This window comes from Sorex fumeus, unplaced genomic scaffold (assembly GCF_029834395.1).
Source record: "Sorex fumeus unplaced genomic scaffold, SorFum_2.1 ptg000128l, whole genome shotgun sequence".
NCBI lineage: Eukaryota > Metazoa > Chordata > Mammalia > Eulipotyphla > Soricidae > Sorex > Sorex fumeus.
In genome coordinates this window covers 16,677,899-16,703,696 of record NW_026606185.1, presented here as the reverse complement: position 1 = coordinate 16,703,696, position 25,798 = coordinate 16,677,899, and the positions used below count along the sequence as shown (strand labels likewise).

Here is a 25,798-nt window from a genome sequence, read left to right as displayed (position 1 = left end):
AATTTTAATGTCTCATCATGGATTTTCTTTCTTTCTTTAAGAAGGCGGGAAAATGTTTAATTATTTCTTACTCATTCAGAATCACCTCATTTATTTCTTTAGATATTATTCAGTTTATTTTATGTAGACACAACCCAACTGAAAAAACTCATACTTTTTCTGGCATAAGATCAGGCTTAAATAAAGTATAAATTTCACAAAACTACTGTACCTTTTCTTTTTTTTTTTTTTTTTTGGTGAGAACTGGCATTTTTTTTTTATTAGTGAAACACCATGAGGTACAGTTGTACATTTACTATTTTTTGTGCTTGGGTTTCGATTATACAATGATCAGATACCCATCCCTCCACCAGTGCCCATTTTCCACCACCATGGATAATATCCCCCCACCCCCATCCCCCCATCCCCCCCCTGCCTCTGTGGCAGGGCAATCCCCTGTGTTCTGTCTCTCGTTTTGGGTGTTGTGGTCTGCAAAAGAGGCATTGAGTGGCAAACATGTTCAGTCCATAGTCTACTTTCAACATGCATCTCCCCTCCTGGGAGGATCCTCCTAACACCCTTTTTTGGTGCTCCCTTCTCTATCTGAACTGCCCTTTCCCCTAGAATACCCGGCTGGCCTCTAAGTTATGGAGTACTCCTCCTGGTGCTGATCTCAGCTATTCTTGGGCATTAATCTCATATTTTGTTACTTTATATCCCCCAGAGGAATGCAATCTTTCTATGTCTATCCCTCTCTTTCTGACTCATTTCGTTTAGCATGATGCTTTCCATGTTGTACCACTTGTGTGTAAATTTCATGACTTCATCTTTTCTAACAGCTACATAGTACTCCATTGTGTAGATGTACCAAAGTTTCTTTAACCAGTCATCTGATCTTGGACATTCAGGTTTCTTCCAGTTTCTGTACTGTACCTTTTCTTGAAAAACAAAATTCTGACTGATTTTAGTATATATATATATATATATATATATGCATATAAAATGTGTATATATGATATGTACATATTTATGTAGTACTATAGCACTGTCCTCCCATTGTTCATCGATTTGCTCAAGCGGGCACCAGTAACATCTCCATTGTGAGATTTGTTGTTACTGTTTTTGGCGTATTGAATACATCACAAAAAGCTTGCCAGGCTCTGCCATGTGGGTAGGATACTCTCGGTAGCATGGCAGGCTCTCCAAGAGGGGTGGAGGAATCGAACCTGGGTCAGCCAACATGCAAGGCAAGTGCCTACCCAAAGATATATATGTTTATATTGTGTAAGTAGATGTGTATATATAGATATATACATATACATACAGATATATAGATATACACATATACATACACATATATAGATATACATATATACATACATATATATAGATATACACATATACATATAGATATATAGATATACACATATGCATGTGACCCCTGAGAACATTTCCAGCATTAGCCCCTGAGTACTACAGGACATACCCCCCACCACACACACTCACAAAGAAGATTTGCTGCATGAAATTTCATTTAATTATGATTTTTACCTTCTGAAGGTCTGTAGCATGAGACATGCTTACATTTTTGAGCCTTAGAAGATGGTGCATTCAAGTCACTCATTCTGTGGCCATTGTTGCTTTAACCTCTCCCAAAGTGTTCTGGTGCTAGAATCTTCTCAATTAAAACTCAATACTTAATATGTTAGTCAGTTAAAGATTCTGATATTAATTTTAATGAAATGTTAAAAGATGAATTATTTTTTGGCTCATTCATTAAGAGGGAACTATTGAGAGTGGAAATCTTCAATTTAAATTTTTTGTTGAGTAGCTGGAGAGATAGTACAGCAGGTAGAGCTCTTATTCTGCATGTGGACAACCTAGGTTTAATCCCCTGCATCCCACATAGTCCCCCAAGTACCATCATCATGATCCTTGAGCACAGAGCCAGGAGTAAGCTCTGAACACTGTCAGTTATGGCCTAGCAAAAAAACAACATAAAGTTTTCTGTCCAAGGGAGTAGGAGGTAAACGATAATAGTATTAGCATCTGAAACATTAAGACTGATTTCTAAACATATGAGTCCAATTTTAATTCTTCATAGCCTGTATTCTTCTGATATAGATAGCCAGCAATTATTTTAATACTGTTCTTTCACTCTCTTTGGTCCTTAATACTGAATGCTTCATCCACAGCTATATTTCAGAAGCAATTTTTTCATAGTTTCTGTAGTTCTATTGCTATTAATCATTGCAAAATTCTTATAGTAAATAGGTACATCACATTTTGAGAAGAGATTTGGGCATAAGAAATGGAAGAACAATCTTACCCTTATCTTTTTAATGTTGTATCCTATCAAAATGAGATAAATATTTCCCATGGACATAATTCCAACAGCATACACATCACTAGTTTAGTAAAGCAAAAAGAAAAACTTAATTTTATTTTAAAAGATTTCTAATTCATAATAGGCAGATCTAAGTATTTTGAAGTAGGGAAATCTTATTAGAGAAATAAATTATATTACATAGTATCAGTGTAACTGGTAAGTAAAAAGTTATTTTTATATAATACAGATTTATATTAATTTTATTTTACTTTGAATTTGTTATTATGATATACTTTCCAGATGTATGCTACTTCATTAGTTCTTCACTTCTGTTGCTGTGCTTTAATAATGAACTATGAAAATATGCTAATATTACAGCCTCATTGTTGCTTCATGTTTCTTCATTTATTCAAACCACCAATCATACATTCTTTGTTTTCTCATTAATTTTGCTTCACACTCAGATATGTCCTGTGTACTTCCTGTGTGGTGCTTTAGAGATGCTCCCAAGGGTGCTTAGGGCACCATGAAGTACTAACTTGATTCATGGTCTTCACATGCGAAATATATTCTCAACCCTTCGATCTTTCTCTCTAGACACCGATTTTAGATTATTATAAAGAAAAAGTAAATATATTTAAGAACCTATATTTTCTGTTACTGAGCTCTTTGTCTTTTGAAAAACCCAAACTGTATTCTTAGGACAGGTGGAGGTAGAGGACAAAATTTCTCCGTGAGCATATGTAACAGCAAAGCAACTCTTTATTTCAAGAATGTTTATTATACTTCCTAAAAATATTTAATTTGATCATGGAGCTATATGAGAAATAAAATGTATTTCTCTGTGTACCATCCGCTTATACTCTGTCCCCAGCTGATTATCACACTGTGGTTTCTTTAATGGGACTCAGCATGAGCATGTTAGGCCTCTATGAAATCTGGCACCTCCAGTGGGATAGTGAAACAAATCTTCTGTCAGTGAAAACAAGGAAGGATATCATCATTGTTAATGACAGCTGAGAGATGATTGTGCAGTTTTAAAGATGCTTTCTATATTGCAAATTGCACTTGCAATTGAAAGGGGCATGTAATTGAGATTAATTACAGCTTAATTAATTGATTTGTGTATTTATTTTGGACTTTTGGGCTATACCTGATTGTGTTTAGAGCTTACTCATGGCTCTGTGCTCAAGGGTCACTTCTGGCAGTGTTCAGGAGACCAGATGTGGTGTCCAGGATCAAATCAGAGTTATCTGCATACAAAGCAAACATCTTATCTCCTGTACTCTCTTTGGTCCTAGATTTTTTGCTCTTTTTGTTTTGTTTAGTTTGGGGGCCACACCCAGCAGTGCCTAGGGCTTATTCCTGATCTGCACTCTGGGGTCACACTTGACAGGTTCCAGAGACCATATAGGGTGCTGGAGAGAGAACCGGAGAACCTAGTTTGACCTCATGCAACACAAGTGCCCTGTACTATCTCTCTGGCCCATGACTTTTTTTTTTTTTTTGGAGTAAACAGATTTTATTTGGAGGGTGTTTGGAGGGAAGGAGGAAGAGAAAAGTGGGAAAGAATGGAGAATAAGAGAGACAGAGTAATGCACTCAAGAGAGAACACGGGCTTCTCCAAGGGCAGAAAGAGCCCCTACTCACATCCCAGCATTAGATAGGAAAGCATGAAAGTACGCATCTCAAGAGGGGAGATGCAGGCGACACATGTGCTCAGGCACCACATGTGCTCAGCCACGTGGGCAAAAGCAGCACATGGGGCTCACGACTTTTTTTTTTTTAACTTTTTCTTTCTTTTTTTTCCTTAATCAAATCACCATGAGATACACAGTTACATAGTTGTCAGTTGGTCATGATTGTGTCTTGGTCATAACAATGTTCCAACACCTGTCCCTTCACCAGTGTACATTCTCTGTCTCTCTGTCTCTGTCTCTGTCTCTGTGTCTCTGTCTCTGTCTCTGTCTCTCTCTCTCTCTCTCTCTCTCTCTCTTTCTCTCTCTCTCTCTCTCTCTCCCTCTCTCTCTCTCTTGTCCTCTAGTTCTCTCTCCTTTAGGGCATTTGGTTTGCAATACAGGTACTGAAAGGTTATCATGAATATCCCTTTACCTATCTTTAGCACTCAATTCTTGTCCAGCATGATTATTTCCAACTATCATAGTCATAGTGATCCCTTCCCTATCCTAACTGCCCTCAAACCCCACTAGTGGTTTTACTTTTAAATAATAACAATCCACATAATTGTCTGCCAATGTGCTAAAATGTTCAGTCCATTCACACCACCTTCTGCAAGATCCCATTACTTCCTCCAGGCAAGGAAGTTTTAAACACATCAATACAAGAAAGACTACATGAGATAATATTTTTTTACACTGCAGATTGCAAAGTGCTACCTAGGTGGGTTTTTTTTTTTGTATTTTTTTGTTTTGACATTCTTCAGGTCATATCAATAGGCAATTTATGTTGTTTTGTTTGGAGCCATAGGTTCAGGTTGGACCACACCTGGCAGTATTCAAGAATTTCTTATGTTCTGTGCTCAAGCATCTCTAAGAGGTGTTTGGGGAACTACATAGTGCTGGGGATTAAGTTGGGGTGCTACTGCAAAGCAAGCAAATTAATTACGCCCTAAACGTTCTGAACCCTAAGTTGTTTCTGTTCATAGAACCAGGCTGATTATGTAACATTTCTTTGTGTGGTCACAAGTCAAATGTAGTATCAAGAAACACAGAATAAGGACTAAAAAAATTGTCTTGATCAATAAAATTATAATTGGAATTACTATAAATTCTTAGTTTTAAATTTTTACTGTAATTGATTATATTTGCAAGTTTTTAAGAATTGATATAAAAAGGTATAAGCATTAGCTGATTATGATTATTATCACTCTAATGAATAATAATACAAAAGAAAGTTAATCTGTTTATAACACCTCTGAAGGTAAAATTCACAGTACAATGTTCTAGTGAATACTTGGTGAAAGATACAACTTGCATAGCTCAGTGAAGCTATGTCTTCTATTTCTTAAAAATGAGGATGTTTTCAATTACGGTGTCATTTTTTGTCATACAATTGTGATTATATTAGAATATATCTCCTATATTCCAGAAGTTACCTTTATAGATAATAAGGGTTTTGTCCAAGAATTTGATTCTGTCTCAAAAGAACCAGTTGACTAGTATTGGCAGATATCTTTTAATTACCCAGTTACAAGGAAATGTATCTCTTTATTTTCTTGCTGGGATTACAATATTGTTTATGTTAAGGAAGGTGAAGTATAAGATTTCACAGTGCAAAGTTTACCTTTAGAGACAAATATTCTATAATATAAATGTAAAAGCATCTTTTAAATTTATCATTATATCTTGTGAATCAATGTATCAATTCTAGATCTAAACAGTATCATTTTCTAAATTAAATCAAAACTACTGAAACAGTTGATAATTATAAATAAGAAACATAAGGTCAAAACCCAAGAGTGTCAGGTGCCACCCATGCACAGTGTTTTTCATTTGTTTTGTAAAACAGGCCCACAGTCACTGTTTCTTCTGTTTGGCATATGCATAAACTAATTCTAATATTTAATTCTGCTTTGTTTGTCATATAATTTGTGGACATATTTTTTCCAATAAGGCCCATGAAAAAGCAAATCGTTCTTTGGACTTTATCCTGGTTTCAAATACAAGCACTTTCAACTAGATAGGTGACCATTACAAATTTACTCATTTGTAAACTTACTTCAGGTTCCTCATTTTTCCAAACAAGATTAAGATGCAATCATCCCTATTCTTAGACACACAGTGGATACCTGAAGCCCTGATTTCACTGTTCTATTTTCCTATAGCCACACACCAATGATAAAGTTTATTTTTAAAAATTAGATGCAGCATAAGATTAGCAGAAAAACCTATAATAAGCAATTGTAAGGAAGAGGTGGGCTAGAAGTAACAGAGTCACAGGAAAAGAGTCCTGGGTCTTTGTCCCTGGTGAAGGTAGAGATGAAGGTGAATGCATATCAGAACCATAAATGTCAAAGCTATTGTAACCATGTTACCTAAAGCTAAACAACTAAAAACCAAATAGCACTGCACTGTAGCACTGTTCTCCCGTTGTTCATCGATTTGCTCAAGCAGGCCCAGTAACGTCTCCATTGTGAGAATTGTTGTTACTGTGTTTGGCATATTGAATACATTATGGGAAGCTTGCCAGGCTTTACTGTGTGGCTCTCCAAGAGGGGCGGAGGAATCGAACCGGGGTCAGCCGGGTTGGCCGCATGCAAGGCCTACCCACTGTGCTATCACTCCAGTCAAATACACACATATTTTACAGGAGGTCTCGGCTTAAGAGAATGGTCCAGTCACATGAAGTTGAGTATTACTGACCTATCTCCTTTCCAGCTCTACTTTGCTGAAGTTGCAGTTAGAAATGCAGTTAAGAAATAATTATTGGGGGGCCGGATACCTGGTGTTGTGAAATGCACCCAGACACGCCCTACTGGGCCGCTATGCAGGGACAGATCTATCTGCTCTAGCACCTGTGGCCATGTTCCACACAGAGGTCTCACCACGCCTCCCCACGAGAAGCGTGATCAAAAATGTTTTCCCAGTCTTCCCGACCACCTGCAGCCCACGAGGGCAAAACAGCCCTTAAGGTGTATTTTTCCTCTCTTGAGACCTGCAACTTAATTAGGATCTTTTATTCTCCTTCCTAATATTTACCATTCTGTATGGACACAGTAATAGACACTTTCAGGCTGGAAGGGTGACTTTTCTGGGGGCATCTCACCACAAACTACAGTGATCAGGCCGGATCAAATCATTCCTAACCCCAGCTAGGCCCAAATCTACTTATTACTTTTTGGATCATGACAGAATCTGTCCATGACCACACTCTTAACTTATAGTTAAGCATCAGGGAACTTTGGCCAGGCCCTATTTCAATGCCAGGGTAGCTCATAGCTCACCACTTGCCCTGTGCCTATCCAGCCCCTCGTCAGGACCCTGCTTTGGGGGATCTAGGAAGGAAGGGCAACTGAGGCTTAAGAGATCAGATTCCCAGGAGGTGTATTATCTGGATTCAATCAACTAAAAACAAATAAATAAAAGTAATAGTTATATCTGATATATTGTGATAAATCTGTGTGAAAATGACCTCTCAGTCTCTCCTTGCCCTGACACCCATCTCATCCACCCTCTGTTTCTCTTTTACAAAATATCTTAATCTGAAAAATATGCCATTTTTGAATCATGACCATCAAGTAACTGAAACCGCAGGAAGCAAAACCACAAAAAATGGAGAACATGTATGCTACTTTAGCCTCACAGAATTGTTAGTAGAATTAATACTTATTAAGTGCTTGCTAGGTTTCAGGCACACTCACTAGGTTGCTAAGCACTGTGGATGCAAAGTATCCTGTTATGTGCATCCTTCTCCAGGAATTAGCAATCTAGATGCAGTACAGCTTGGAGTCTTGCTTCCTAGCTTAATTGAGCATTGTGACCCATGTGCCTGAAGGGGAGGGACATACAGGGAAACTCTTTGGAGCCCAGCAACTGAATCTTGAGAGATGCTTGTCTTCTGTAGTGTGAATGTCATGGGACGGAATCCTAGAGAGGAAGTTAAACATGTGGCAAGGAATAAATAATGACCAAGACAAGTGCTAAAAGTTTGGAGAGGACTGTAAACTGGCCTAATCTGGGAATTAAAAGTGTCCTATAGTTGAATGGTAGGATGGGGGACAAGAATATTTTCCCTGAACCTGTGCTGAACACTTTTGTGTCCATTATTACGCGTATCAAGGGGTGTGCAGTGTCTTCTCAGGAGGTATTCTTGCATGTTTCCTTATTGAAAGTCAGAGTGTAAATGCTTCTCTTGGTTCCAAGAATATTAATTATAGCTGATTGTGGCTAATTATTGACTAGGGTTAAGGCAGATGCACATTTTTTATCTTATTATTTCTCCCTCTGCTCCCAAGAAATTCATACTTTTCTCTGAAAAGATATTTGAGATGATCACATGAAAGTCTGTGGCGGCATCTACAGTAGCAGCCGTGCATCACATGTGACGTCTCCCAGAGGTGAGACCGTACAGTGCTTTGCCTCCTCCACCAAACTCACCAGCAACCCAACTGCCCATTAGGGTAAGGAGTTGGAATACAGGTTGTTATCAGTTTCCACTGGCAAGTTCCCTAGAGACTTACTTGCTGCTTCTCCATACATCTCTTTGGACCATCTGTAAATGCTAACAGTGGAATAACTAAGGAGTAATCTCACTTGTCAACCTAGAGCAACAGAAACTTGCTTGTATCTTAAGCAATCTATTGCCATAGGGAATCCAAATATTCTATGCTACTTTTCTCTCAGAAACTGCTGGGGTTCCAGGGCTAGAGCAGTACAGACACTAGTACAGACACTGCTGAGCCAGGTTTGGTCCTCGGTGCACATAAACCCTGAGCACCGCTGGGTGTGGCCCATACACAGAAAGAAAAAGAAATTTTTGTGTTTTCGAATCAGAATTATTGATTCCAGAGAGTTGAAGGGATGAATTTCTAAAGGTAAAGGTAAAGGTAAAGGCCCTCCCGTTGATCGTCGATTTGCTCGAGCGGGCCCAGTAACGTCTCCATTGGAGACTTTGTTGTTACTGTGTCTGGCATATCGAATACTCTCGGTAGCTTGCCGGGCTCTCCGAGAAGGGCGGAGGAATCGAACTCGGGTCGGCCATGTTGGCCGCTTGTAAGGCAAACGCCCTACCCGCTGTGCTATCGCTCCAGCCCGAATTTCTAAAAGTTTGTAGAAAAAGATTGGGAGCACTGGAAGAGAGGATCCTGTAAATTTTGACAGAGCCTAATTGATTTGATCATAGACAGTTCTCTTGAACTTTCAAACTTTTTTAAACAGCATTAAAATGATATTTACATAAGAAAAAAAATGACATGATCTAAGAGATTAACGAAGTAAACTCTAGGCAAATAATGCCTGATTTTCAGAGCTAAAGAGACACCCGCAAAATCCAGCCATTTTCCTTCTGTGAACCTTTAATCCTGTTTGTGAGGAGTGGAGGAGCTCTATGGATTGCATACTCATTTATGGCACAGCATTGCATTGCTGTTGGAGTATTGAATATCTGCCACATTGGCCAGGTAGCACTAGGAGTGGCCCCAGGGCACCTTGGCAGGGATGCACATCCAAAAAGATGCTTTATGTCCCCCACCAGGGAGAGGTGGTACGTTTATTAGAGAGCTTTATTAGTGGTAAGGTAAGGTAAAGGTAAAGGCCCTCCCGTTGATCGTCGATTTTGCTCGAGCGGGCCCAGTAACGTCTCCATTGGAGACTTTGTTGTTACTGTGTCTGGCATATCGAATACTCTCGGTAGCTTGCCGGGCTCTCCGAAAGGGGTGGAGGAATCGAACTCGGGTTGGCCATGTTGGCCGCTTGTAAGGCGAACGCCCTACCTGCTGTGCTATCGCTCCAGACCCACCTACCTAAAATGCCTGCCATTTAGAACATTGAAAGTCCTGGGCCAGAGAGATATTATAGCAGGGAAAGCCGCTGGCCTTGCACACAGTCAACCCAGGTTACCACTTATGGTCTCCCAACCTGCCAGGAGTGACCCTGAGTGAAGAACCAGGAATAAGCCCTGGGCATGGTGGCTGGGTGTGGCAAGGCAAGAGAGAGAGAGAGAGAGAGAGAGAGAGAGAGAGAGAGAGAGAGAGAGAGAGAGAGAGGAAAAAGGAAGGGAGGGATGGAAAGAGGAATATTAGAGTTGGCATTTAGTTTGCCCTCATTTAGTCTATATTTGTTTACCAAACTTAATTTACTCCCCTTTAATTTCAAACCATTGTGTTAGCTTGGTGGTCCAAGTTGTGCAGAAAAGTCCAGGCTACTCTATCATTAACTGTCAAATGTTGAGTTCTCAACAAGAGAAACAGGGTGTCATATTTAGACTGAACCCCTAAGCAAAAGTAAGTGCAGTCACTCAGGAAGACTGGAAGGCTGATGTAAGCCCACCAGAAAGAGAAGCAACTTTAGCAAAGCCTCAGTGAAGAGGAAGTAAAGAAATACAGCAGTGGACGCCCTAGTAATTACAGTTCAGTCATGCACATGATAAGTTCTGGCCAGCAATCAGGGATATTAATTAACTTTATCTATTTAATGCTAAAAGTGAAGAAAACAGCTTTCTTAATTTGATATCAGAGTACCATTCAGCACCTCAAACTAGTATGCAATGTTTGTTGAATTGTGCCTTATCTTTTTTTTTGTAAGCAGAAGAAATTAATCCTAAAACTTTTAAGGTAAGATGCTAAAGGTTTTAAACTTCCTCTAAACTGGTCAGACATATCAAGAACAGGAATTTATAAGTTTATATTCAGCTCTAAATAAAAGTTTACTCCCACGATCCTTCATTATAATGCAGAAGCATGAAGGAATACCCTACCTTTACCCTGGAATAAATCTGTAATTTTTTTTATTACTCAGAACTCAGAAAGAATGCTTCAGCAAGACATTTCTAGAAATTCAGCTTCCACCAGGAAGGTCTCTTAATCTTCGACTCATTCACTAATTTCTTTGAAACCTTCCCTGCTTATCACCTCTCAGGGTCACTAAAGAATTCCATTCTCCATCACTGCCTCTTCAGTCAAACATTTGCCTTTCTTGATCTTCATTGGCTCCACACTGTGGCTACAAGATTCTCTCACTCTCCTGCTTAAAAATTCATCACTAGAGCTGGAGAGATAGTACAGCAGGTGAGACATTTGTTTTGCATGTGGCTGACCTGTGTTCGATCTCTGTAACTCCATATTTCCCCCTAAGTCAGCCAGGAGTAATTACTGGGCACTGAGTCAGGAAATAGCCTAGAGTACAACCAGGTGTGGCCCAAAAGTTTTGCCATTACCACCGCTGTATTGCCATTGCCCTCAAGATAATTTCAGCCTCTCTGTATGGCTAGTGTTAGCATCTAGTCACCTTTATTCTGGATCTGCCTCCCCTTCAAGCCTGGTTCCTAATGAAACCATGTAAACAGACTCTAGGTACTGAGTCTTTTCCAGGTCGCACTGTTGTTTCTTTAATAGGAAACCTTTTCCCCCCTCTGTCCTGCCACCCACCTCAATCACACACACTCATATACTCTCATAATTGCTTGTATTCACGTGAAATTCCTTCTCACATAATTCGTTCACATATACATCTCACAAATTCCCTAACTCATTCTCACACAAGTATACCATTCACACTCTCACATAACATTCACGCACTCACATAGTCATTCACACACTCACATAGCAGTTGCACACAATTATCATATAATTATCATAATTAACACACTAATTCACACAATTCATTAACACATACACTCACACTGTTTCACACCCATATGCACAACTCATTCACATACATGTTACTGTCACACAGTCACACATCCTCACACATTCATACACTTACACAGTCACACGCCCACTTGCTTCCTATCTTTTTTTATCTCATTCATCCTCTGATGGGTAACCCAGAAATCTTTCCCCAGAAAATATTCTGGCTTCATGGTAAGGAAAACGCCTTTCTCCATGGTACTGCCCAGACTTGCTCACAAAGGACTCTTCATGTCATATGGTTGTTGCTTGTTTTGCCAAACTGCTGGCTCTTCATGTCAAGGATTGTCTTCTTTGATCTTAACTCTGTATTTACAATTCTGTCTCTGGCCCAGGCACAGCCTTTGTTTATTGTTGTTTTAGTTTTCAATAAGGGAATGGACTTTTTAAAAGATTTTTAATGAGGCAACAGTATAATGGGGTTTGTCTCTTAGCTAAATCACTAGAGCAGGGACATGAAGGAAGTAAATGGATCATGCGGTTTCTGGAAGAAAAATTAATGGTTCTTCCTGGGTGTGTGATGTGTTGCCAGTACCCCTGCCCAGCACAAGGGCTGTTGTTGGGGTTCAGGCTGGAGGCTATGTCCATGGTCCAATCTGGATTCCGTCCAGAGGACTGAAGGTCTAGCTTACAATAAATGGAATCTCATCTCTCTCATGTAAATGATTCATAAGGTTTCACTTTGCAGAAAAGACGTATTATGAATTAAAAGAACAGTGCACGGAGCAGACACATTGGGTTTGCATCTAGACTGTGTTTGCTGTTGTGTGACTTTGGTCCATATGGTGAACTCTGGATTTTTCTTCATTTTTAGTTAGCATCAAACATGTATTCTGCTTTTTGCAGTATGCTTTCATGAGCATTGTTCTTTGTAAAGTAATAAATTAAGAGTAAAACTCTAATGTCCACTTGCTTAGTAATTAAATGACATTAATTTGATTATATTGATCTTTTATTTCTTGTATTCTATGCTTTAATCAATATCCTTATAATTTCTAACTATTCCTTTAACTCCTCTTTTATGTGAATGAATATTTATTTTTAATTTTAGACATTATGACTTAGAACGTTGTTGATTATAGTGTGTCATGCATGTAATGTTCCAACACCAAACCCGCCACCAGAGTGCCACCCCATCAGTCTATGTCAATCTGCCAACCCCAAACCCCCTCTCTGTGGTAATAGCTCAGTTTGTAGCCAGTTCTCTTATTGCCCCAGATTTACCAACACTTAGCTGCAGTGTTTGCACACTTGATTGTGGTGGTTGATGAAGTTTGCATACACACTTCTGCCTACACGCCTGCAAGGGAGGTGGTGTACCTCCCTTGAAAACTCCCAGAACCATCGGTGTTTTTAAAGAATTTATATAAATCAAAATACCATTGGCAAAAGGAAGGCATTGTCAATTGGAGTAGTTTTAAAATATTAAAAATAGCTTTTTCTTGGGTGTAAATCAAAGATATTAAGAACCATAGAAAATGCACGAACTCAGCAACTGGTTGATGATCCTAGGTTTAAGTCTTCGCCCTTATTTTTTCCTGTCATTACCTGTCTGGGTAAGATTGTGTAACATGAGTAATAATAAGTAATAATAATGTCTTCCTCAAGGGATAGTGAGTGGAAGTAATGCCATGTAAGTAGAGTCAGAAAAGCATCTAACACAGATGTTATTTTCTCAGTCTAGGAAAGCTCTTAATTTCTCGCTGACTCGCAAGGACTATAAATAATATGGTACTCCCATTTCTTCTGCTCGTGTTCCAAAACAGTTTCTACTTCCTATATAATATTCCTGCATTGCCTTCTTCTGAGCAGAATGATCATTCTGATAACCAAAAAAAAAGTGCATAAGTGTTGTTACTTGCACTGAGTAGCTATTATGTACTAAACTGAACTTACTGGTTAAGATGCAAGCGTTCCCACTCACAGATGATGAACCAAAGGTCTGACGAGGTTAGAGGATGTGACCATTGCAAAACCAAAACTTTGTTCAATCTACCCCTCCTAGAAACCATAATGCTCTCTTTCCCTCAGCACTTAAGTCATTCAGGATCCAAAGATAAACAATAACCTTGTTTATCCTCATAGACATGGGTAGTTCATCAAATTAATATACTTTACTGTTACTTCTAGTGTGGGGAATACATTTTATACTTCTTTAAAATTACTATGGTTGTAATGTTTGGGGTTTATTCCTATCATTAAATTCTCAAAAGTCAGATGCTGTTTTCTGTTTCTTCCTTCTTATTTCTTGGATAACATAAGGTTTTGGAATACATTATTTCTTTGTTATTTTTAAATTAAGACTTATTTTTATCATGTCAGCCTCATCAAAACATGTTCTATGTTGAGCAATAAAAATTGAGCTTTGAAGAACTTGAGTTAAGCAAATTTGCTGGACTGCATTTGCTTGCTTTAACCAGATGAATCAATACTTTTTGTTGACATATAAATTCTATTATCTCACCATTTTCAGTAGTATCCAAAGACTCAAAAAGAAAATACCAGTTCTTTGGAAATGCTTACAAATATTTCAAACACTTGAAATTAGAAGTTTTAATAGTTCCCTATTATTTTTGAACAAAGAAAACTGCAGGAATATCTTAAATATTTTTTGTGAAATCCTAAGTTGTCCTCTCAAAAGGTCCACGGGGTTGAAGATGTATGTGGCTCAGCAGTAGAGCATTTGCCTTGCGCGTGTGAAGCTCTGCCCCTCTCCCACCTCCAAATCCTTAAAAGGGATATTCCTTGCTAAGATTGAGAAAAGGAAGGGAGCTATAAATCTGGCTTACAATCTAATTTTCCCCTTTGTCATTGGAATACATAGTATCACAAAGACTGAAATATTCTTTCATATTTTTTCATTATTGCATTGACTAATTTGTTTATTAATGATTAAAGAAAAATGGCAGCAGTGTGTGTTAACAAAAAATGCTAAATTCCTTATTATACCACCACCATTCTTCCCCACCTGATTTTTGGTGACTTTTATTGTATTAAAAAATAATACTATGATTCCTTTACCGCCAGGAAACAATGATCATTTTTATTAATGTTGTTTCTAAAATGACAATGTCAGTCATCTCTTTCAGAATTCATTTTGGAAAACTGAGTTTGTTCTTCTAGAACCCTTGAAAAGAAGCTTTAAAACAGCAGGGAAAGATAATAGTAATAGTCAGGGTATTTGAGCGTTTATACAATGAAATTTAATTTTGCTTTCCTTCAAACTCCATTTCAAACTGGCTTTTGTGCATGAAAATATGCAGCATAGCTTTCCTTCCCCTATTTTTCAAATTTTCTTTTCTCCAACTGAATCACCTCTGAAGAATTCTTTATATTAGATGAGTGCCTGGTGTTACCAACAGGCCCTGCTGGACCAGGGCACCAGCAAGCTCAGGCCCCACACTGACTGGGTCTTCGTAAGGAAAGCAAAACTGAGTGACAGCTGTGGACAGGCAGGCTCTTGGTGCTAAATGCTACTATGAGCACCACACTCAGAGTCACAAAACATTCTGAATAGAATATAATAAATATTTTATTATATCAAAATAGAATATAGAATATTTTGACTTTGACCTGAAAGACCACACTGCATATCAAGTAGAGCTTGAAACCTGAGACCCTGTGAATCAGGGGCATGATTAGAGGAGATGGAATTGTTCCAAATGTGCTTGTCTTGGAGCTGGGCTGAAGTGGAGGGGAACAGAGACCAAGATTGAACTTCGTATTTCTTTCTTACCCACTCCACCTAAAGGAGACAGGACTCCCTTGTTTTTCCTCTTCTCTAGGTCATGGGACTGTGGGAATTGGGATACCTCACCCAGGAGTCTTTTCTGCCCTGTGATGCCCTGTCAGGAACCTCAGAGTATGCAAATGGGGGAAACAGTTCTGTCACTCTTGGGCTCACTCAGCATAATTCAGGGGACTTGGGGCAGGTGGGTGGGTAGCAGGCCTGCAGTATTTGGTCAGGGATCCAAGCTAGAACTTGGCCCACTCCTTTATTTTACTCTGCCTGTCTTTCCTCCTGTCTTTCTTCCTCCCTTCCTCCTTCCCTTCCCACACCTGGTAGAGCTCAGACCTTACTGATGGCTCTATGCTTAGGGATCATTACTGGTAGGACTCAGTCCAGGAATTGAACCCAGGTTGACCACTTGCAAGGCAACAACCCTATCTTCTATACTGTCTTTTGTGCCCCAGATTTTTTATTTTCTTAATGGTACTTTAATTTCATAATTTATTAAAATTTTATTGACATAGGATTGCTTTGTAGCATTGTTAAAGGGAGGAATGCATTATTATAAATCCACATTTGTATGTAATAAATTTTCCAGTTTTTACTAAAAATATGAATTCCATTCTTTACTATACAGTTGGCACAATTTAACGCCCCCACATAACCATTGCTTTTTCTGTTTTATTTTAATATTAGGGATGTAGTAGATGTAGATGTAGTAGTAGATGTAGTCAACAAAGAAATATTTGGAGTATTGCTAGCTATAGGACTATCTATACATGATGCCGAGCTTAATGCTCTCAGCTAAGCTCAAACTCTGAATATGTTGGTGTCAGTGTCGGCACGTCTCCCTTTGTCCCAATGCACTTTGAACGGATTCTTATCAGAGCTTGGTCAAGCAGGCCTTCATGGGAGTGGTGTGTCCCAAACTCCCTTGGACAGGGATATTCTCAAGAATCTGAGTATCCCGTACCTGATTCCTCTTTTATCCTTCCTCTATGCCTGGCACAGCATGTATTATCATGTATTTATTATCATTACCGCACAATAAACATGGAGGAAAGGAAGGATGTAGGAAATGTGAATAAAATCTTTATTTTCTCATTCGTTGTTGTGACAACTTGACTGATATACTACCCTAATTATTAGAATATGAAGGGATCTTAGTGGTCAGTGGATAATTTGGTGGCAAGGCTAGAACCGAATTTGTGCCTTATGGGACAGACAGTCTGTATTCCTTCAGCAGTGCTGGCTTTGGGGCTGCCTCTGCAATGTGGCATTTGTTGCAACTCATCACTGCTATTAGAGACTGAATACAATACAAACATAAAAGGAGAAAGAGATCTAGCATGAACTTAATAGTATTATATTTCTATTTTTATTCCAAACACTAAGACTATTTAAGGGAACATGTTTAATAATAGTTGCTAAACTTGAACTATAATTTCATAGTCATTTTGTTTTGAAATTGCGATGATTATATTCTGATAGAGTATGCAAAACAAAGACCATCACTTGTTAAACAGGGAAGAAATCACTCTTAAAGATGTTCATCTAGGACTAATTTACTTGAAATTTACCTCCTGTTGTGAAGATTAATCACAGGTAGTCATTTTCAGTGCTTCTCAGCCTGAGTCTAAGGCTGTAGTTGTTCTTTTATCTTCCCAAACCTCCTTAACTAAAGAGTTTTTCTCTCTGCCCTTTGTTCGCATAATGGAACTGTAATTGAGTTCATATTTCTCACCCAACCTTTCGGCTATAATTAATATTTTATTAAGTCAGATTTTATCACTAACTAGCAGAGCGGCAGGTACTGGACTGCATGCTCAGGCTGCACCCACACAGACACACACAGTGCAGTGCTCACTAACAGAGGCCAGTAGAGGTTCTTGTCAGATAGTACAGCTGACAGAATACATACTATATTTTTGCTTCCAGGTTAATATCCCACAGCAATTTTTGTTCACTTTTTTCTAGATCAGAGTAGGATAAGGAGAAATTAAAGTTACTAACATGCAGTTTTCAATGCCACAAATCTGTTTATGCTCAACAGCGCTTAACTGGTGAACACTGTTCTCATTCATGATTTATTGGAATGAGACTAGATATCAGGTCAGCTATGTTTAGTGCCAGCATTGTATGAAAAAATTGTAAAAATCCTAGTCATGATACAAGCATTAAATTTCACTTCTTTTATTTCTTTATAAGTTAAATTAATAACAATACATTTTTAACATCACACCCTCACCCTACTCGACAATATTTTTTAAAAATTTTTTTAAATTTTTATTAGTCAAACACCATGAGGTACAGTTGTAGACATACGATTTTTGTGCTTGGGTTTCAATTATACAATGATTGAGTACCCATCCCTCCACCAGTGCCCATTCCCCACCTCCAACTTTCCCAGTATCCCTCCCCGCCCCGTCCCCCCCCACCCCCCCACCCCCGCCTCTGTGGCAGGGCATTTTCTTTTGTTTTCTCTCTCCTTTTGGGTGCTGTGGTTTTCAAAAGAGGCATTGAGTGGCAATCATGTTCTGTCTATACTTTCAGCATGCATCTCCCATCCGGGAAGGATCCTCCCAACACCCTTTATTTGGTGTTCCCTTCTCTATCTGAGCTGCCTTTTCCCCCAGAATGTGCAGCTGGCCTCCAGCCCATGGAGTGAACCTCCTGATACTTATCTCGGCTATTCTTAGGTATTAGTCTCCTATTTTGTTACTTTATATACTCCAGATGAATGCAGTCTTTCTGTCTGTCCCTCTCTTTCTGACTCATTTTGCTTAGCATGATGTTTTCCATGTAGTACCACTTGTATGTAAATTTCATCACTTCATCTTTTCTAACAGCTACATAGTACTCCATTGTGTAGGTGTTCCAAAGTTTCTTTAATCAGTCATCTATCTCGGGCACTAGGGTTTTTTCCAGATTTTGGCTATTGTGAACAGTGTAGCAGTGAACATAGAAGTGCAGATGTCATTTCAACTGTACTTTTTTGCCTTTCCAGAATATATTCCCAGGAGTGGTATTGCTGGGTCAGATGGGAGCTCAACTTCTAATTTTTTGAGAATCGTCCATACTTTTTTCCAAAAGGGCTGAACCAATCGGCATTCCCACCAGCAGTGAAGGAGAGTCCCTTTCTCCCCACATCCATGCCAACACCGGTTGCTTTTGTTCTTTTGAATGTGGGCCAGTCTCTGTGGTGTGAGATGACATCTCATTGTTTTGTTCTGCATCTCCCTGATGATTAGTGATGTAGAGCATTTTCTCATGTTCCCTTTAGTCATTCGGATTTCTTCTTTGGGAAAGTTTCTGTTCATTTCATCACCCCATTTTTTGATGGGGTTAGATGTTTTCTTCTTGTAGAGTTCAACCAGTGCTTTGTATGTTCTTGATATCAACCCCTTGTCAGATGGGTATTGGGTAAAAACCATTTCCCATTCGGTAGATTATCTTTGTATTCTAGTCACTGTATATTTTGAGGTGCAGAAACTTCTTAATTTAAGATAGTCCCATTTGTTTATCTCTGTTTCCACTTGGTTGGTCAGTGGAGTGTCGTTTTTGAAGATACTGTTAGCCTCAATGTCGTGGAAGGTTTTACCGACATTCTTGACAATATTTTTAAAATGTAGATTAGATCTGCCAGTTGTTGTATTAGGTTGTCATCTCAATAACTGATGATAGGTATTATTATTATTTTTTTACTTTTTGTTTGGGGCCACACTTGGCAGTCTCAGAGCATACTCCTGGCCTTTCATTCAGGAATAACTTCTGGTGGTCTCGAGGGGCCAGATGGGATGCCAGGAACCAACCAGGTCAGCTACATGCATGACAAGTGCCTCCCCCACTGTATTATCTCAGGACAAGCTATTTTTTGATAAAAGAGCAAAAGGAAAATTATTTTGTGTCATTAATGTATGACCGTGATCATGTGTTTATCTTGAATGCTTTACTTTGTAGTTCCTGTTCCACCTACCACTACCCCCCAAAAGAAAATTAATATGCAAAAAGATGTTACTAATCACTAATTTTATGCCCTTAGGATAAATTATTTTATCAAAAGTTGCAAGTCAAACTGAAATGCACTATTATATACCATAAAATGAACAATAGTCTAAATTCTTGATGTGATCAGAAGTGCTTACATTAAAAGATTAGCAAAAGCACCAATAAAAATGGATCATTATTTTTTCCCTGCTGCCTCCTCTTTGCCTCTCATTCTGTTATTCATTCGTATAACCCTCCAATATTTTATGCTAATAGGAAATAGAAATAAGTGGATGAGTAAAATGGACTTATGACTCTGGGTTTAATCTTTAAATGAAGTAGGATAAAATTTTTAAAGTCAGTTTCAGTCTGTCACAGGCTTCCTCTCAGAACCTTCAAAGTTAGAAAAGACCAAGAACATTTTATCACATATGAACTTTCAAGTTAAACAAAGTACATGAAAGACATTCAGATTTTTTTAGCTTATATTTCATGTGCTAGCTTACATAAATTCATATTTCTTATTCTCCTTGTAAAAAAGAGTTTTTTAGTTATAGAGAAGTCTATCATAAATTAAAGTTTAAATTAAATATCATTCCATAGGGAAATACTGATACAGTGATGTCACGTTTTGGGTGGATATATCTTCTCCATGGATTGTTGTTTTCATACTGCAAACGTCATAGGAAGATTTCATGGTGCTTTAAATTACAGAATAAAGGTGGAGCGAGGTTAGGAAGGGTATGACTAATAAACAAAGGAAGCATTTTAAAAAGATAATAAAATATTAATTCTGATCACTAAGCTATCGTCCAGCTCTGTTTTCCATCCTTGAGAATTGTCTTTTTGAGTCTTCTTTTTTTCAAAAAGAACACCCATTCAAAGAGATTTTCAGAGCTTCTTTTGAAATCACAAGTGTGATGAGAAAGATTTTTATGAAATTCATTAGTGATATGATGTTATTTGTACAAGTGACAAACACATCTGCCATAAAATTCTGTCAGGGTACCATTGACCTAGGTGCCAATAATGTGTTCATTTCCCCCATGGAGACAGTGAAGCGTGGCAGTTGAGCAGCAGATAGGATTTAGCTATTTTTCATTAGTGCTTGGACTTTGATAAACGGGAATAGAAAAGAGCTGTTTGACCTTTCAGTTCTTAAATTATTAAAGAGCAAATAGATTTGAGGTCTGGATGCTTGCAAATCTAATTTGTCTTGTGGAGCAAGGATGAAAAGACATTTTGGGTTTGAAATTGCTCTAGTCAACTTAGTTCTTTCTTTAATATATCTGAAGATGAGTAGATGGTAGACATTTAAAAAGTAATATATCTAGAATACAGTGTATAATGTAACTAGTGACTAAAACGGGGGCTCATTAAATGATCATTTAATTCTTGAGTTTTCATCTAATCCTCATAAAAGTGCTGCTTAGAACAATTATTTTCATCCATATTTTCTTAGATGGCATTTAAATTACAAAATGGTGTGTTTTTCATTAGGGAATGTAAAATATTGTATTGTTCAAGTTAAAGTATTGCAGTGCCTGGCACAAGAGAGACACTCAGAACTATTCATTGAATTAATAAATGAGTAAACATACACACAACACTTACTGCCGTTACTGATAAAGAGGTAAGAGATAGAAGTAAGAGAAGGGCATAGAGAAAACAGAGGCACCTCTTTTTTTTATTTCCTTAAAGAAATAAGGAAATTTATTTGTTATTTTTATAGGATTAATTTATATTCTAACTAGTATTCTCTTATCACCCAACCATTTTCTTGGTCATTTCTTCTGTTATCCCTTATACATTCTAAAAATTAATGAAAAATAGTTATTAAATTTTAGTGATGCAAAGCATAATTTTAATTGTTTTTTCTTGCCTACCACATATGTATATAAAATAAAAATTGCTTACAGTTTATACTGTGCTTTTAAAAAATGTGTAATTCATGACCCACTTCAAACTATTAAGAGACAGAGGAATTACTAATCATAGCCCTCCTACAGGAGCTTGTAAAACTTTGGAAAATTTTCATTAAAGGACAAATAACTATATCATCACAGAAACCATTCCATGTGTGCTTTAAGAGTAGAGCAAACATGAGGAAGTGCTGGTTGGGAAGTGCTAGGAATGAAGCTCCTCTGTGATTTTGCTATGGAAAATTCTAGAAGAGCTCTGAAGTTGGAGAATATAGCAGCCAGGTTCATTGCAGAATCTGGGAAGGTTTCCTTCCTGAAAATCATGAGTAACACAGGTACATATGAGAGAAGGCATTGAGGTCTAAGATACAACTACAGTCTGTTTCTCACTTGAGGTAACAAGTGATAACAAATTAACACAGTACTTAAAATAAATGGATTATGGGGAGCAGGGAATGTCTGCTTTGTGTGTATGATGAGTAAGTGGTAATGCTCATGAGGGCAGACATATCACATGAGTGATTTAACCAGTCCTTTTCACAAGCACTACTAGCATTGTTTTTGAACACAAAGGACAGGGAGGGGCCCATGACACTGTTGGGGGAAAGTATTCAACTGGGAATACTGAGGGGAAAGCTGAGGTGGAAAAGTTTCAAGCATGAAACCCTGCCAGTAACAGTACTGTAAATCATAGGGCAAAAACTTATTTTTTAAAAAAGTGCTTCTCATAGAGACAGATTGGTGGGTGGAACGGGGGTGAGGAGGTATTGGTTAAGGGAAATGGACACTGGTGAAGGGAATAAGTATTGCAACACTATTCCTGAAACCCAACTATGAAAAACTTTGTAATACACAGTGACTAAAAAAAATTTTAAATAAACAAACCTTTCTTATGACACTTAAAAAAAAAGAAAGAGCATGTCTGATAACTATTGTCCCCAGACTAAATGGATATGCATGTGGGACATGACTTTTCTCTCAAGTAAAATGAAATAATAGAACCTCCATGGACAGAGTATTACTGTATTCTAAATTATTCCATCACCTACTGTTAGGAATAATTTCTGAAGCCTTTTTCTTCATATATTTTCATTTTATCTTATATATATTGGTTTCCTGGATGTTATAGTTACAGTGAATTTTTGAAAATCATACCATTTAAAAAGAATCATGCAAATAATAAAATCAGAATAATAGAAGGAAATAAGTTTCAACAATTATCTTGTTAATTGGATGATCCCATTGCGTAGCAAGTTATTAATTTTATGATTTATATTTTGTGACTATTATATGTTGAATAAAAATTCTGGACATATGGGATAGAGCAGTAGTACAGTAGGAAAGGCATTTGCCTTGCACATGGCTGACGTGGACTTGATCTCCAGCATCCCAGATGGTACCCGGGGCACCACCACCCGGGGCACCACCAGGAGTAATTCCTCAGTGTAAAGCCAGGAGTAACGCCTGAGCATCCTCAAATGTGACCCAACAGTTTCCCCTCACCAAAAAAAAAAAAAAAAGAACTGAATGTATAAAATTTATCTTAGATATCTAAGTAATCTCATTTCTCAGGAGATTAAATATAAGATCTTAAGAAATTTATTTAAAACCACAGTTATGAAATCTGGATCATAAACTACACACACATGGTAATATCCCCCACTCCTACAGTCTCAAGAGAGCAGCAACATTTAATGCCGTCTACATTTAATGGCATACTATGTAAAACTTCTTAATCTTTTGCTGTCAGATATGATTGTACTACAACCTTTACCCTTGATCCTTCCTCTTGCTCTTCTGTGATCTTTAATGCCAGTTAAGACCCACTATATTCCAACTACTCAGAAGCTTAGAGTTTAAGACAACCTTGGTGTTCATTGTGTGATTTCATGGGCAGCAAATACTTGATAATTTCCTCTTGGGATCTCCCAAGTGACTATCATTGAAGGTTCAGTTGTGTGTCTTTCCAAGATGGCTTAAGCACATGGCTTCCAGTGTTGCAACTGTCACCTCAGAGCTCTTGGGGACTTCTGGATAGGGGTTCTGTGCTTGGCAGGTTCAGCACCTGGGACTGCCTCCTGAGGGCTGTCCTTCATAACTGACTTCTCCCCAAACAAGTTTCCCTGGGGAATAAGGCAGGAGTTGCAACTTCCTCTGTCTGAAGCTTCAAGAATCAGTGTTTCTTCTGTTATCTGTTGGTCCCTTGCTGTCATTATATTTGGCCAGCCCTACTTCTCAGTGGGAAAAGTGTCAAATAATTTCACATGTGTTTTTAAATAACCATACCGTAAAACAGAAAAAAAAGTGAGGATAAATAAATGTTTACTTTCCTGCTATATATGTTCCTCACTTTTCTATAGTAATTCTTTCTAAACACTTCCTTTCATGTAAAATATGTATTGAGAATTCTACCAGATTTGGTAGAACTTCTACATGATCAGACCAATAAAACATTTCTAATATTAGAAAGGAAGAGTCATTTCTTTCTCTATTTTTAATTTTTACATCTCTGCTTAGAATTCACTTTATCATTACACCATGAGCTCACTGAACACCCGATCTACTAAGCAATCATTCTGCTGTTCTACAACATTTGATTTTTATTTAGACAGAATCACAAACTGAATAGCAGCTGCATTGCATTGCTGTAATAGGATGTGTCAAGGGTTGTACTTGCAAAAAAGTCAGTTTACCCAGTTTAAAATTTAAAGGTCACAGAGAAGAGCCCCTGAGAGAGGGACTGTTAGCTTTTTTTCTCTGAATTAGTGATACCTATATCAACAACCCTAGGGTTACAATATTCTTCAGTGGAGTCCTATTGCCTTCTGATATGGTAATTAAAAGGAGGTAGTGTAGAGATACAGTAACACAAGCAAGGTACTTGCCTTACATATGGCTGACTAGGATTTGACCCCACATACTGCATATGGACCCCCCCATCCTGACAAAAGTGATCCCTGAGCACAACTAGTTTTGGCCCAAAAACAAAACACAAAACAATTCAATCAAAAAGATATATGTTCTCACTAGACTTTGAACATCACTTAGGTTCAGCTTCTGGAAATTGTTGTCAGGATTTAGACTTTCTCGGTATTAGAAACTTTGTTCCCTGCTGACAACCACAAAACTGTTAATCATTCCAAAAACATATATTTTAATTTAAAATTTCCATTTCTGAGGCCAGAAAAAAAGAGTAGAGCAGGTCAGGCCCTTGTCTTACAGGTCACCAGCCTAGAATTGATCCCAGACAACCCATATTGTCCTGGAGCACTACCAGGAGTGATCCCTGAGCACAGAGACAGGAGTTGGCCCTGAGCACTGCTGGATGTGGCTCAAATTATATACATGTATATTATATATGTATAATTCCATATATACACAATTATGCATATAGGCAATTATACATATATGTGTATGGTCACGGTCACGGTCACGGTTCTCCCATTATTCATCAATTTGCTCGAGCGGGCCCAGTAACGTCTCCATCATGATACTTGTTACTGTGTTTGGCACATCGAATACATCACAGGTATCTTGCCAGGCTCTGCCCTGCGGGCAAAATACTCTCAGTAGTTTGCTGGACTCTCCAAGAGAGGCAGAGGAATCGAACTCGGGTCAGCCATGTTAGCTGCGTGCAAGGCAAATGCCCTACCACTGTGCTAATATATATGTGTGCAATTCCATCAATTCCATTACTTTGAATTTTCTCCCATTTTTATGACATTGGTTAGAGAGCAAAAACGTTGGGAGGAGCATGGCAAAAAAGGGCTGGCATAGGAAGATCTGTTTCTTAATGGGAACATCCATCCTTTCAGGCATCTTCAGTGGATGCAGATTCCCATCTTACCTTTATATATAATTCAAATAACCTTAGAAACTGTCATAACTTCAAGTTAGCTTTTGAAATTCCAATATCTTTTCTCAACTTTTCGTACATCATCGTCTTCTCTGTCTCTTACTGAGTATGATAAAGAGAAGGGCAAAGGAATGTAAGAAAAGGGGTATCCTTAGTCTTTGTTTCATCATGTGTTAAAACATGCATTCTTACAGCTGTTGTTGAAGAAAATAATGCATTTTTTCTTAAAAATTGACAGTTAAAAGTAAAAGGTAAAGGCCCTCCCGTTGATCGTCGATTTGCTCGAGCGGGCCCAGTAACGTCTCCATTGGAGACTTTGTTGTTACTGTGTCTGGCATATCGAATACTCTCGGTAGCTTGCCGGGCTCTCCGAGAGGGGCGGAGGAATCGAACTCGGGTCGGCCATGTTGGCTGCTTGTAAGGCGAACATCCTACCGCTGTGCTATCGCTCAGTTAATGTCATTTTATTTATTTGCTCGAGTGGGCCCAGTAACGTCTCCATTGGAGACTTTGTTGTTACTGTGTTTGGCATATCGAATACATCACGGGGATTGGGCTGGAGCGATAGCACAGCAGGTAGAGTGTTTCCCTTGCACGCAGCTGACATGGCTGACCCGAGTTCGATTCCTCC

At 38.3% G+C, this 25,798-nt stretch overlaps 1 protein-coding gene across 7 annotated transcripts in view; it reads left to right on the top strand.

Annotated features, from left to right (window-relative positions):
• The window catches only part of PTPRM (protein tyrosine phosphatase receptor type M), an 890,665-nt gene that overhangs the window by 569,367 nt on the left and 295,500 nt on the right, over nucleotides 1-25,798 (top strand). The window lies entirely within an intron of this gene.